Raw genomic sequence first — 12,818 nt, forward strand, 5'->3', positions numbered from 1 at the left:
AGGCATCTGGTGACAGGAGCCAAGAATTGATTCACTGGGTTCCCATGTCGTAAGAAGCGACAAAACCAATACTCTTCTTCAATCCTACGTCTTTAGGACCTTCTATTTTTCTGAATGAAATAAGTGCATTCTTTCTTGCCATTATTTTATCTAGGGTGGATGTACCAATAGTCGCATACTTAAGGAAAACTTTTGCTAAAAAATCGATGAATAGACCTATGGGCAATGTTAATAAATTAAACAAAAGCTTTCAATCACTACTTCATAGGAACAATATATAGATGGTTTAATAACCAATTTATGTATTCAAAACCGCTTGTGCCACTATAGAAACACATATACCAATAGTTGCGCAATCGATAATTTCGGTTCCTATTGTTGCAAATCCCAATTTCTTATAGGACTTGCAACTATAGGTACACTTTATCAACTATGCGTGCAAGGGAGCTCAAAATTTCAATAGTTATTTGAGCAAATTTCAAGGATAACAGTTTTATTGTCGCATTATTTTAGTGCGATGAATCGATAAAAAAAATTGTTGATGGTTGGTACCTTAGTTAGGCGTATAACCCACTACTGCAAATATTGGTACACCTCAACTATAGGAGCACCCACCCTATTCATAATAAATCTGCTTGCTTCTCTTTCTAATCCGTCATACAAAGTAAGATTTTCAGTATAGTGGATGCTGATTTTGGGCCGCTCAAAATTATTTCATACTCTCGTCGCTAACAAAATCAATAATTTTTAGTTGGGGCCTCAGTTTGCTCACAACTTATAATATAATGATTCTATTACATATTAAATTATGTACATATTCGACTGAATAATAAACAGAAATCAAAATGTCCGATATGAAAAAAATAAATTTAATAAAGTAATAAAAATTTTTGTAACCGTCCAATATGTTGAACAAGCGTTTTGTTGACATTATTTAGATTAATCTTTATTTCGCGCAACGTTTTCTAGTAGTTTTTTCTATAAATTCCATCGAATCAAAACCTTTTCCATCGTTAGTGACAGATCCCAACGTAAAAAATATGAGGGTAACGCAATGTAATATTTAATGAGCTTTTTTTAAAGCGTCATCTCTACCAAAGAGAGACTCTCTTTGTTTACTTTTTCTTTCAAGCTTTGCGGAATCACTATAGCACTATCATCAAATTTTATATTGCAGATCGAAAGACGGCGGTTTTGACCACAATTTTTCAAACATCAAAACTTTTTGAGCGACTTAGTGGAATGTCACAACATGTCTTAAGAGGGTTTTGACTACCATTTTGAACAAATAGTTGAAGAATAAATGTTAAAGCGATCGAGTAAATAACAAAAGAGCAAGTAAATAAAGAGAGTTTCTCACTGTTAGATATGATGTTGAAGAGAAAGCTCTTGGTTTTATTACTTAACAGTTTTGTTGAGTAAGATGCCGCATTTATATGGCGACCATATTAGGTAAGTAAAAAACTATGACTATTGCTAAGGTATTTTCGCCCTTCCCCATCCGTGAACAATGCGAAATCAACTTGACATTAGATCCTGCTCGAACGTGCGTGGCGGAGGTTCCATCAGGTGTTCGGCAGCAAAAGAAAACATGTAGCATATTTTCAAAATAATCCATCTTTTAAATTTGACGTCTACAAAGTCAACATTACAAAATTCGGGTAAATCGATACGGATAATCTGACCGCCGTAGCTGACAAAAGTATATAAGAGTACTGACAGCACAATTTGGATGGACTTCTGTATGCTCTCAACCTCTGACAGATGTATAGCTTGGGCGATTTTTTAAGGTAACAAAATACAACAGACCTTGCCATTTTTGTTAGCGATTCACCACGATAGTTTTGACTATCCGTCCACACTTCAGTAATATACTCTCAAAAATGGGAATTTGTGCGAAAGTAGGTGAACTTTTTTGTCATTCCGGTATTTGTCAGCCATGTGGAAACGTCACTGAAACTAGACTGAAACGGTCAGGCTTTAAGGGGTTATATACAAAGTTGTGGCAAGAAAGTAAGCTAAGTTCGTGATTTTTTAAGTGTTTTATGCAATTTTTTTTTTTGAAAAAGCAAAAGACAGTTCGTTGGTAATACTATCGAAAGGAGAAAAACCAAGTTGAATTAAAAAAAAATATTCAAGGTTGTAGGAGTTGGCCCATCCCCCGAAGCGTATTTTTTGGAAGAGGTTTGCGGTGAACACGCTCCAAGCCGAACCGCTCAACTGAAATCCAAAACCTAAAAAGATTATTTAAGAAAAATGTATTTTGGTGTACTTGAATGGATTGGTTTCCCAATAGAATATTTTTTTCTTGCAAAAAAAAACAAATTAAGTTTTTTGGTGATCCAAATTTGGACCAAAAATGTATTGTGAAGAATCGAAAATTTTTTGATGAAAAAAGAACCGTTCAAGTACACAAGAATGTAAATACAAACAATGCAAAAAAATTATGATGAATAGTTTTTAAGATATCACGTTCACCGCAACGGTACTTTTCAAAAAATTTCATTCCGAGATAATTGCGTTTAAAGTTGTGTTTACTACATTCGTGGAAGAACCAGCTCACTGCAAATGGTTGTAATTTGAAATCTAGTGCTCCGATCTGGATGAAATTTCGCACAGATACTTTCAAAAGCACGTACTTTAGGAATATTCAATAATTTTTTTTCCGATTTTTGAGTTTCAACTATGTATATAACCCCTTAAGTTATGATAGACACTTGGCCGAGCGGGATGCAAAATCACAGCGAAATATTTGTTTTTGCTTTGAGGAGAAACCTAGGACAAATCAAGCGTTATTCTCGAACTTCAGACAGTAAAAATCAGTACATGTCGTGGGACTTTTGGTCACCCTATCTATATAGTCTATTCAGAAAAGATAAAACGAACATTTTACGAAAAAAGACCGTTCATAAATTCATGAAGAAAAAATCACGATTTCGTGAACTGGATGATTTACGAAAATCTTGACCGAGCTCTTGATATTATGGATAATAAACTTAATTATCATAAAAATGTTTGTGTTTTAAAAAAAAAACTAGTTCGCGCCAAAAATATACTGTTGTTATGCCATGGACATGTTTAATTTTTATTATATTTCGCGTTCATAATTTGGGGATACACTGGTTTGTAATTTTGTATGAAATATATCAACTAAATGAACCGATGCTCATGATTTCAGGAGTTTTATCGCGATCATCACATTACCGTGATATTTTATTCATCAGTCTACTATCGAATTTTTCTGGAAGGGTAGCGCGATTTATGTTCAGGATTTCAGAGCCATTGTTACGATTTTCGTAATTTATGGTAACGTGATCGTGATATTAAATTCACGGGGTTTGTATCGGATTTTTGTGGCAGGGTAGTGTAATTTATGCTACCCTTAGTCACGACTTCCGTAATTTCTATTCACGTTAAAGTGATGTTTTAGTCGCAAGTAGTGATTTGTATTCATGATTAAAGATCTTAGTCACTAGTATTTCGTATTTTATATGCACGTTATCGTGTTATTTCTTTCTTAAGCTCACTTTCGAATCTGACACGTAGAGTAGTGTGACTCAGGTTCATGTTTAATTGCTATAGAGCAGACTAGTTTTTATCAGTCCCTTGGTTTATTTTCGGCTGACAAAATGGGGGTTTTGGCAAAATCGTAACGTATTTCTACATTCATTTTAATAAACCGAAGATGTTAAAATGTGGTTCTATAGTACATAAACAAAGTCTTATAACTCTTTCTGTTTATTTGGTATAAATTTCCCTTGAAGGGGTCTTTAAGAGCAAAATTGAAAAAAAAATTCAATTTTCGCATTTTTGGCATCTCAAAGACAAGAAAAATACGCTCAAGAAAGGCTCCACTCGAATTTGTTTGAATCGTCTGCTCAACCTCATCAAACATATTTTCATATGAGGCTTACAAAATCGGGTTGAAAAGCTGATAAAAACAGGGTAGACAAAATAGGGTCCTCACTGTATCGGATTTTCAACTCGGAGTAACGTGACAATATGAACTGGATCATAATAGTGTGACCGATTCGAGGCATCTTGTTTTTTTTAAATTTCCCACGAACGCAATTTGCGCCTCTAAATTCAGCGCAGTTTTCGTATTCTGTTCGGACATCACCTTATCAAACGAATAACGATATTCGAGGTTCTAATAGTTTTCTTATATCTACAGCTCACATCTAATCCTAATCACTAGAAGCTGGCCATAACTATATGATATTTCAAAAAACCCAAATTGTGTGCAATAAAAAAATAAAATTTCATGACCATGTGCCGAGTTGCATGAAATTGAAAACGATTACATTCTAAATATCACAAGCACTTAACATAGATCGTTGATCGTGTACTAAAATTATGAACCGAATCCTTGAACAACATTTTGTGATTTTGTGAACCATTTCACGAGCACGGATATTAAATCGTGACTGATAGATTAGGAATCATGAACTAGTTCACGATAATGGAAAGGATTCATGAATAATTTTCCGAGTTTCTTGAAATGGTTCACGTGGAAATATATTCATGTTCAAGATTAATAAATCATGCATCAGTTCATGTCGCCTAATCGGACTCTGAATAATGTACCTAAGTATGTGAATAAAATCACGAGTCAACTTTTGGTTTCATGAATAATTTTCATAAAGTTGTGAACAAGTTCACTTACAGAAAATCGATTTGGTGATGGCATGGCGGAGACCGTAACTGAAGTTCACAAAACAAAAACAAATATCTCTACTAAAAAATGTGCGCTACTGAAGCGAAATTGAACATACATAGTTATAAAACACTTGCTTTTTATTCATGGTCTTGTTTTTGTAATCTAAATCGAGATTGTTCCAAAATTCATGGCACTTTATTCACGGTTATGAGAATAATTTTTTCCGTGTTCTCTTGTGGAAACTCCTAGGTGTGGGGTATTATGAACAATTCCGATCGTAGTGGAACCTGCGGAAGCATCTTTCAAGGAAATTTTACTGGGATTCCATAGAGCCATACAAAAAAATTTCTCTGCTGGTCAAAACTCGACAAACGTTCCAAATCATTACAGGGTTGCAGGCATCGCAAGGTTCTACTGTTTATTCTGGCAGCTTATCAACAATTCTTCATTACTTGATTGGTGATAAACTTGTTTTCAGGATTTGAAAACTAAAATTGTGAAAATAACCTGTTTCAAAGTAGTGAAGCTCATAACGAATTCCGACTATGAAAGATCCAGACCAAGAGGGTTACATTCTGACGGCTCTTTTTCCTCAAAAGTAGAATATTCATACCCCAATTATTTAATTTTGTACCTTTAAGTACAGTTTATATACATAATATTACAAACGCCTCCACCAAGCAATTAGTACGATAGTTGAGTTCGAGTGCTTCGCTTGATTATTAACCACAAAATATTTAAAATCTTTGAAAAAATAACACTGCAGTGATAGTTACCTACAGTGATAACAAATAGCCAACGATGCGGTCAAAATCAAAAGTTTTATTTATTATTTGTTTTAGGAGATTGTTCAATCTATAGGTCCAATCTACAATGGTTTTTAAAAACGATCTTTTCTACAGGTCCTATCTACAATGGGTGTATGTATTTTAACAACAATTACATAAAAAACAGAGAGAATTTGAAAACATTCTTTTAAGCTTATGTTTGATGAAGTACAAAAAGTTTAGGATGATTTATGTAATTCGCCGGATAATTCGCTGTGCCATATTTAAATAGGATTTCATTTCATACAATTTTTTAAACAATTTTTTGAGCGGCTTATCCCACAACTAACTCTTTTGAGACAGATGTCTTTCGCTCTATTTCACTATAATATCATTGTTAGTTTCATTTCATACTGATGGATCTTCGAGGTCATTTTACTCCTTTTGTATGTAAATGTAGATGGGACCTATTGAAAAATAGTCTCCAATGATGCTGCAAAGTCAAAAAACCACCTGCAAACGAAACAAAGCAACTCAGGAAATACAAAAGCAAAAGCATTCCTTATTCCTGGTAAAGATGCCAAAAAACGTCGCGTGCTACTATCGTAGAAAGTGAAAACGCCACTAGCTTTTCTTGTTTCATTCATAATTTCATCGCCAATACCCACTCGATTACATAACATGCGGTAGAAGCTACAACCGAAAGTATGCGTTGTAACTTTAATCCGCTGATAAGGTGAGAACCTTTGAAGAGTAAATTGTAAAATAATTCTTGACTGCAAACCCATTAATTCCCATTGAACCCACACAAATGATCTAAAAATACAGAACCAACTGCGGAAAAAACTCCCGTGTTGTCTGAGCCCGAAAAAAGAACGACCATGCGCTTGCTGTGACTTTCAGGTCAGCACACAGTGACCCTATAACCACCGACACAGAAAATCAAAAAAGAAGAAAAATACCGGCATATGCGCAGTAGCGACTGATAGGGTAGACGGATCAATGCATACTCGAACCACCATGATATTTGCAACAGCAGATTTCAACGACAGGTGTGCCCTTGAAACTTTTACCGAACAATTTCAATCGAGGCCTTTTTTCTGTACCTAAACCGTCCTTATCAGCAGTGCCCAGAGCAAGGTTCACTAACTCTAACACGATTTGAATACAGCGAACGCCGATTATCGCATCGTTGTTTGTAAGTCGTAAAAACAAAAACAGTATGCCAACCTGACCTTAAACTACCGGCTGATAGAGTTGATCGAAGATTTTTACTCTGTGCACCGCGTCGGTACGACCGACGTTCATTGTGTTTTCCGTGACGTAGTCAGACCAAACATTTGAACTTGACCTAAGCCCAGATAAGGTCGTCCCCATCTTCCGTATATACCGCGAGCGCTGTTAGAAACCACCGTATCAAGACAAGATTTGTTTTGTGCATCTCGAGAAGAAAGTGAAATTTGGCTTGTTTCCAATGCCCGACAGCATGTTCTTGTCTCAAACTCCCCGAAAGAAGCGATCCATGCGGAAATGATAATAAATGTACTTCAGTGGAAAATTTTACAAAATCACTTTCATTATCTTATGTTATGCGAATCTATTAGGTAATAAGCATGTATTAAATAAATCAATTCATATTATTTGGAACTCCATGTTTGACATTCTTCGTTAACGTAGCTCAAAAATATTTGCACGTCTCGAAATGATAAAAGATTCTGAGTGCGCAGAATCCATTTTGCAAATATGACATTGATAGACATTTCAATTGATTTAGAAAAAAAATCCAGATCTCATTACTATTAGAATTAATAGATATGAATAATTGAAAAAAACCATACTTTAATGATTTCAAAAACGTGCCGAAAGTTATACCACCCCGCCGATAACACATTTTCAAAGGTCAATTGAAAGGTTGAGAACGATGCCACTCTCTAGACTGGAGGTGAAGAAGGGAATTGCTATGCAGCTTCCCCACCCAGCAGAGGTCTTCGAAAAGGAAAGTGATTTTTCCGACTGAAGGTTACAGCAATGTCACTCCAATGTAGTGAAAATCTCTCGAACGGTATGCGAAAATCACCCGCAAAAATTACTTAGCAAAAAACAACTACTGAAAATCACTGGAAGTCACATTTGCCGCAATGCAATGGTGGAATCTTCGCACACTAAAGAAAAACTCGATAGATTACGACATCGGCCGTAAAGTTGCGAATTATTGTTGAATAACCACACGTGCCAATTACCGCTAATCACCAGCAAAACTATCTCCGAAAATAATCACCACCTTCGACGTTAGACTTAGGATATCAGGATGAGAAAATTGAACTCACTAAAATTCACCAAAAAACACGAGCAAATTCGGTTTTCTTTTCGATCTTTACTGGAAGGCGTGCACACACAGTTTGAACGAACGGAACGACTGGGAGCAGAATTTTGAGCTAGAGTGAGACGTCAAAAGGTTGAATGAAGGTCGCTCGCTTGACACGACCAGTGGCGAGCTCTTTAGGAGAACCGAGCACATCGCGCGCCTGTCACCGGAGGGTAACGCATCGGTGACTGTGGTTGTGGTTACTATAGGGTACATTACAATTGTTGTGGGGTGACATCTGATTGATAATAACGAATAACTTTGAGCGCGGTTACTACGACGGGTGATTTGTGTGAAAAAAATTCAGCACGAATCAATTTAAAATTACAGGTTCTTCTTGGGTTCTTCAATATACACGGAAAACCGTTCGATGAAAATATAAAAAATCTAATTCTTGGTTTGTTCATTAGTTCATTTGAGATTAAAAATTCAATAAGGTCATTATCTTAATTTAGCAAAAAAAAAATTAACAACTAAGCAGAAAAAATATTTTGTAATTTAACAGTCATTTCTATGTCTATATATAGACATTATTAGTGCATTATGTGAAGTTTAACCTTTCCCCAAATACGCACAACCTGGCGAGCTGTATTCAACCAAGATGGAGAAAAAGGTGGGAACATTTGACACTTTTGAGTGCATTAGTATTATACTTCCAAAATTAAGCATGGCGGCCGGGGCCCTTGAAGTAAACATCAACATCCAAACGAGCATCCTGATTCTTTGGCGCACGATGAAAAGTTAGAAAAGGCCGAGCTTCACTTCGGATCTATCGATTAGAACACTTATTGAATCTTTTTACCTCGAAAAAAACCGATTAAATTTACTATGACCGAACCGAAACAAAACTTATGGCAACAGAAGGGCCCGCTACGTCAACTGTTTGTGCTTTTCTTCTTCATATCCTCTTGTTTTTTCGGCTTCATCAAAGAAAAATGACAACCGCACTCACACACAGAATAAAATGTGCACACCTGGCTTGGTATTCAACGAATTATGATACGATTCTGCACGTTGATTGAAAAGTACAGTTGCGGTAGAACAGTTTTTGAGTTACAATAGAGTAAAACAGTTTTCGACTCACAGTAAAAAAAATTCTCATTAGAGATAATAAAAAAAAATTACTAAATTCTAAACACCTGCGGTTATAGCACATCAATAATAAATGTTTTAATATTGAATCAAAGATAAAAAGATTCATCTGTTGTCGATTATCTGAACAATATACTTTAAATACTTGGTTCTTTTGCTGATTATGAGTTTGTGGAATTTTTTTTTGCATTTTCTACAGAAAATTTCGTTGAAAAATTCGTCATAATTTTGAGCAAGATGGAGCCATTGCAAAAATTACAGTACTAACCAATGAAAACGAACCCTAGTTAGTTGAACTCGGATGAAAATTTATTAAAATTGTTCTTTTTGTCGCCAAACACGGATTTTTGAGCTACTCTGAATCAGCTTAATTTACCGTTTCATTCCTTGTTTGATTAAATGAGAGTTTTATGGAACATTTGTTGATAAATAAAACTGAAGGATTTTTAGAGAAATGGATTTGGGATAATACTTGACCTCGCTAGACTCAGGGAACCAGTTTGGGCAGCCAGCCGACCCGCTTAAAAAACTACTTTTGCCGTCGAACCGAATCCCTCCCCGACAATACCTTGCGGTTTTACTTCAGAGAGGGGTTTTTATGTGCATAGCACCCACTCTAGTCTAACAACTTAGTGGTTACTTCCTTCAGTAGGGTTAGAGCACTACTCCTCGACATACCAGTCCCCGACGATGGGCCTAGCCTATTCCGACAGAGAATTACCCGGCGAGAGAAGTTCTTCCGAAACCTAGTCAACCAGTCAGGTGCCGAAGTCGTTCCGGCGATTCTAATGGAGCTAGGCGTCCGATTCGCTGGTTCCTCAACAACCCGCAGCTGGTGATATCTCGTCGCGATCTACTCAGTCTAACCACCGACGGTGAATCTAGCTTACGCCGTCGGAGAGTTCCTCGACGTAAGAAGTTCTCCCAATACCGATTCTTCTTTGGTTTTCGCTATATTTCTATAGGACCGGCCGGTCTGGTGCCGTGGTCGGTTTGGTAATTCCAGGTGGACCGTGGCGTCCGATGACCGATACCTGGTGCTCTGTCGCGGTATACTCGACTAGTGTGGCGGTGGATCCAACCTATTCTGGCGGAGAGCTTCCTGGCGGTGATTGCTCTCCCGAAACCGTTACTCGCTATTTATCAAGCCATGTTTGCTGCAAGGTGGTCATGATCTGCGTCACCAGTGTGTGTGCCGCGTTTCGTGAGTTTACGTTGCTTGTCACTCTGAAGACGACACCCGATCAGAAGGGCATAACTGATTTATAACACCTGGAGTTATTTATTGCAAAAATATTTTGAAACAGAACCTGTTATAAATCCGGCTGGTTAGTTGTTAAAATAACAAAAAAAAAACAAAAAACTGGCTAATGATAACAAAATTGTAAAAAAAATTGGTATGATTTTATCAAAGTTAAAACTAAATGAGATATATTTTTTTTCCAAAAGTAGAAACGTCCTCTGTAAAAGAACTGTATTAGATATAACCATCCAATGACAGCGACCTAGTAACAAACGATCAATTCTTAAATTGATCGTTTCACAATAGATTATGTTATAATATTGATAGTATAGAAAACTGTCCGCAATCCATTTTGCATTCCGTTATCTGAATATAACTTCAGTTGTTATACATATCAACCATAGTTATAATTGTATTATTGTTTTGTTATGCTCTTCTGATCGGGCATTATCCGGATTCATGCCCGGCCCTCCTATTTCAAGCATCTCCCTGCATGTCGCTTGCTTCCAACTTCGGACAGTTGAAGACCACTGTATCTTCCCCATTTTGGGGAAGTTGCCTCCATCTAAACACTTCTGCAGCACCATGCTGAACATGTCCGAATATGCCAGGATCGTTGCTTCCAGCGGCACATTTGGCATTCGATCTGGTTCTTTGATTTCAGTCGCATCGACGCTTCTGCGAACTCGTCGTTTGTCACTTGCTGATCGTCTTCTTCGCCGTACGGTGTTGATGGCCAGTGGGTCGTATTTCGGGAAGATACCCTCAACGATTATCTTCAGCTTAACCGCTAGTAGCTTAATCAGCTAGCATCGACGGGCCCTTCATCTTTGACATCATGACACGGTGCGCGTCCCACCGGGACTGGCGTCTACTTCTCGACATAGCTGCTCGTGGTAATCTGATTTGCTAAGCTTGATCTCCCGTTTTAAAACGGTCCTTGTGTCCCGAGTCACCGCCTTGCGCTCCTTTCTATGTGGCTTCAATACTACTCTCTGAGCCCTTCTGGCTCTGAGACAGGCAGCGCGTAGTGTACTCGCATCTCGTTCCACCTGTAAGCTGGACGTCGTCTACTATGTGGGTTAAGGTTTCGCGGTATTGTGGCGTCAGACTCCGTCACCATTCTTTTTGTTTGATGAGCCGCATCAACGTTCTCGCTAACGGAACCTTCATTGCACAATCTAACGTCTAACTTCGCAAGTGCTTACTGCAGAATACATTCTCTTGTGTTGGTTGGTTACTCTACTGCCACACTCTACAGTCCAGGCATTAAAATCACCACCAATGTCTACCGGATTTCGGCCGATCAACATTTCGGTTAACTTCTGCAGCATTATGCTGAATTGCTCCTCTATCGACCTTGGAGGTGCGTAACAGCTGTAAACGAAGACTTCGTTGATTTCGTGGATTACGGAGGCTTCGTATGGATCAACCACTTCTTGAATGGTAAATCGGCCCACAACTTGTATCGAAACCGTTTCCGTTCTATTCGTCACCCTGTTATCGTTATCAAGTGTCACTTGATACAACTTTGCAATCAAAGCGACATCACACATAGTTTCTGTCGTTGACAGCCACAACTGTTGCAGTGCGGTGTCGCAGTGATTCTGATTTATCTGGATTATCTCCATTTCCAAGCATTTGAATCAACCTGTCTAATATCTAATGGTAGATACCGTCATCTAGATCGTAAAGTATGTACTTCGTTCGCTGCGTGCTGTCTCGCAAAATGACTCGTCTCTCCGCATTTCCGGCACTTCCTGGATATATCCAGGCCTTTGCAAGCCAACACCCAAATACAGAAATATTCAGCGCTTGTTTATTGACTCTTGGGGTGGCATCAATAGGCATCCTCGATAATCCAACCGCAACTTTGGCTAGTTCCAGTACCTTATCAGCAGCAGTTACCGGTAAACGAATCATCGCTGTATGTTGTCCTTCGAACCCCTTCTTTAACCAGATCATTATGTGCACTTCGCCCAGGTTGCACTGTTCTGGGGCTTAAGCTTTAACTTATGTGGGACTCACGGCTCACTTTCGTGCCTAACCACTAAAAACACTACCTACTCTTTTTCGCCCTATGGAAATACATCGAGGTATTAATTCGTGCGGGGGAGGCTCGTTGTAATTTCGTCGCACCTCTTTATTTTGCTCTATCTCGGAGCCTCACTTGATCCACGAAATGGTTCACCCTTTGAGCTTTGTTTTCACTCTCGACTCTGCTCTTGCTTCTTGTCTGACGTCACCATTTGGCTCTCATATCAATGAGCCGTTTAAATGCCGACTCCATGAGCCATTTGGCTCGTGCTTCCGTCAGTTATTCAGCTGCCAGCCTTATCACGATCTTCTCGAAAATTCCCCAGCGGAATTTCTCCCTACCCCGCTTCCTTGAGCCATTCATCTCCAAGCTTTATCGAGATCTACTCGGATATTATCCGGCGGTGAATTACCCTACTCCGACTAAGAGTTCCCTGGTTCGACACGGTCTACTCGGTCTAATCCCCGTCGGTGGATCTAGCCTACCCAGCTACCCAGAAGGGTTTTGAGGTTGGTCCGGCGATTCCGATGCAGCCTGACGTCCGATTCAGCAGCTCCTCGACGAACCGAACACGGTGCTACGTCGCGTACTATTCAACTGGCCTCCGTCAGTTGACCTAGTCTACATCGACGGAGAGTTTCCCGGTGGCGGAA

General features: G+C 38.4%; 1 protein-coding gene across 3 annotated transcripts in view; it reads right to left on the bottom strand.

Annotated features, from left to right (window-relative positions):
• The window catches only part of LOC131684464 (fructose-bisphosphate aldolase), a 110,278-nt gene extending 102,366 nt beyond the window's left edge, over nt 1–7,912 (bottom strand). For 2 of the 3 annotated variants that reach the window (XM_058967372.1, XM_058967370.1), the window contains exon 1: nt 7,755–7,912. The gene's annotated coding sequence lies outside the window, so the exon portion shown is untranslated. Of the gene's footprint in view, nt 1–7,667; nt 7,687–7,754 lie in introns of those variants that run through there. The other variant, XM_058967371.1, reaches the window with a different exon arrangement.
• Between the last annotated feature and the right edge of the window lie 4,906 nt (nt 7,913–12,818).

This window comes from Topomyia yanbarensis, chromosome 2 (genome assembly GCF_030247195.1).
Source record: "Topomyia yanbarensis strain Yona2022 chromosome 2, ASM3024719v1, whole genome shotgun sequence".
NCBI classification, from domain to species: Eukaryota; Metazoa; Arthropoda; class Insecta; order Diptera; family Culicidae; genus Topomyia; species Topomyia yanbarensis.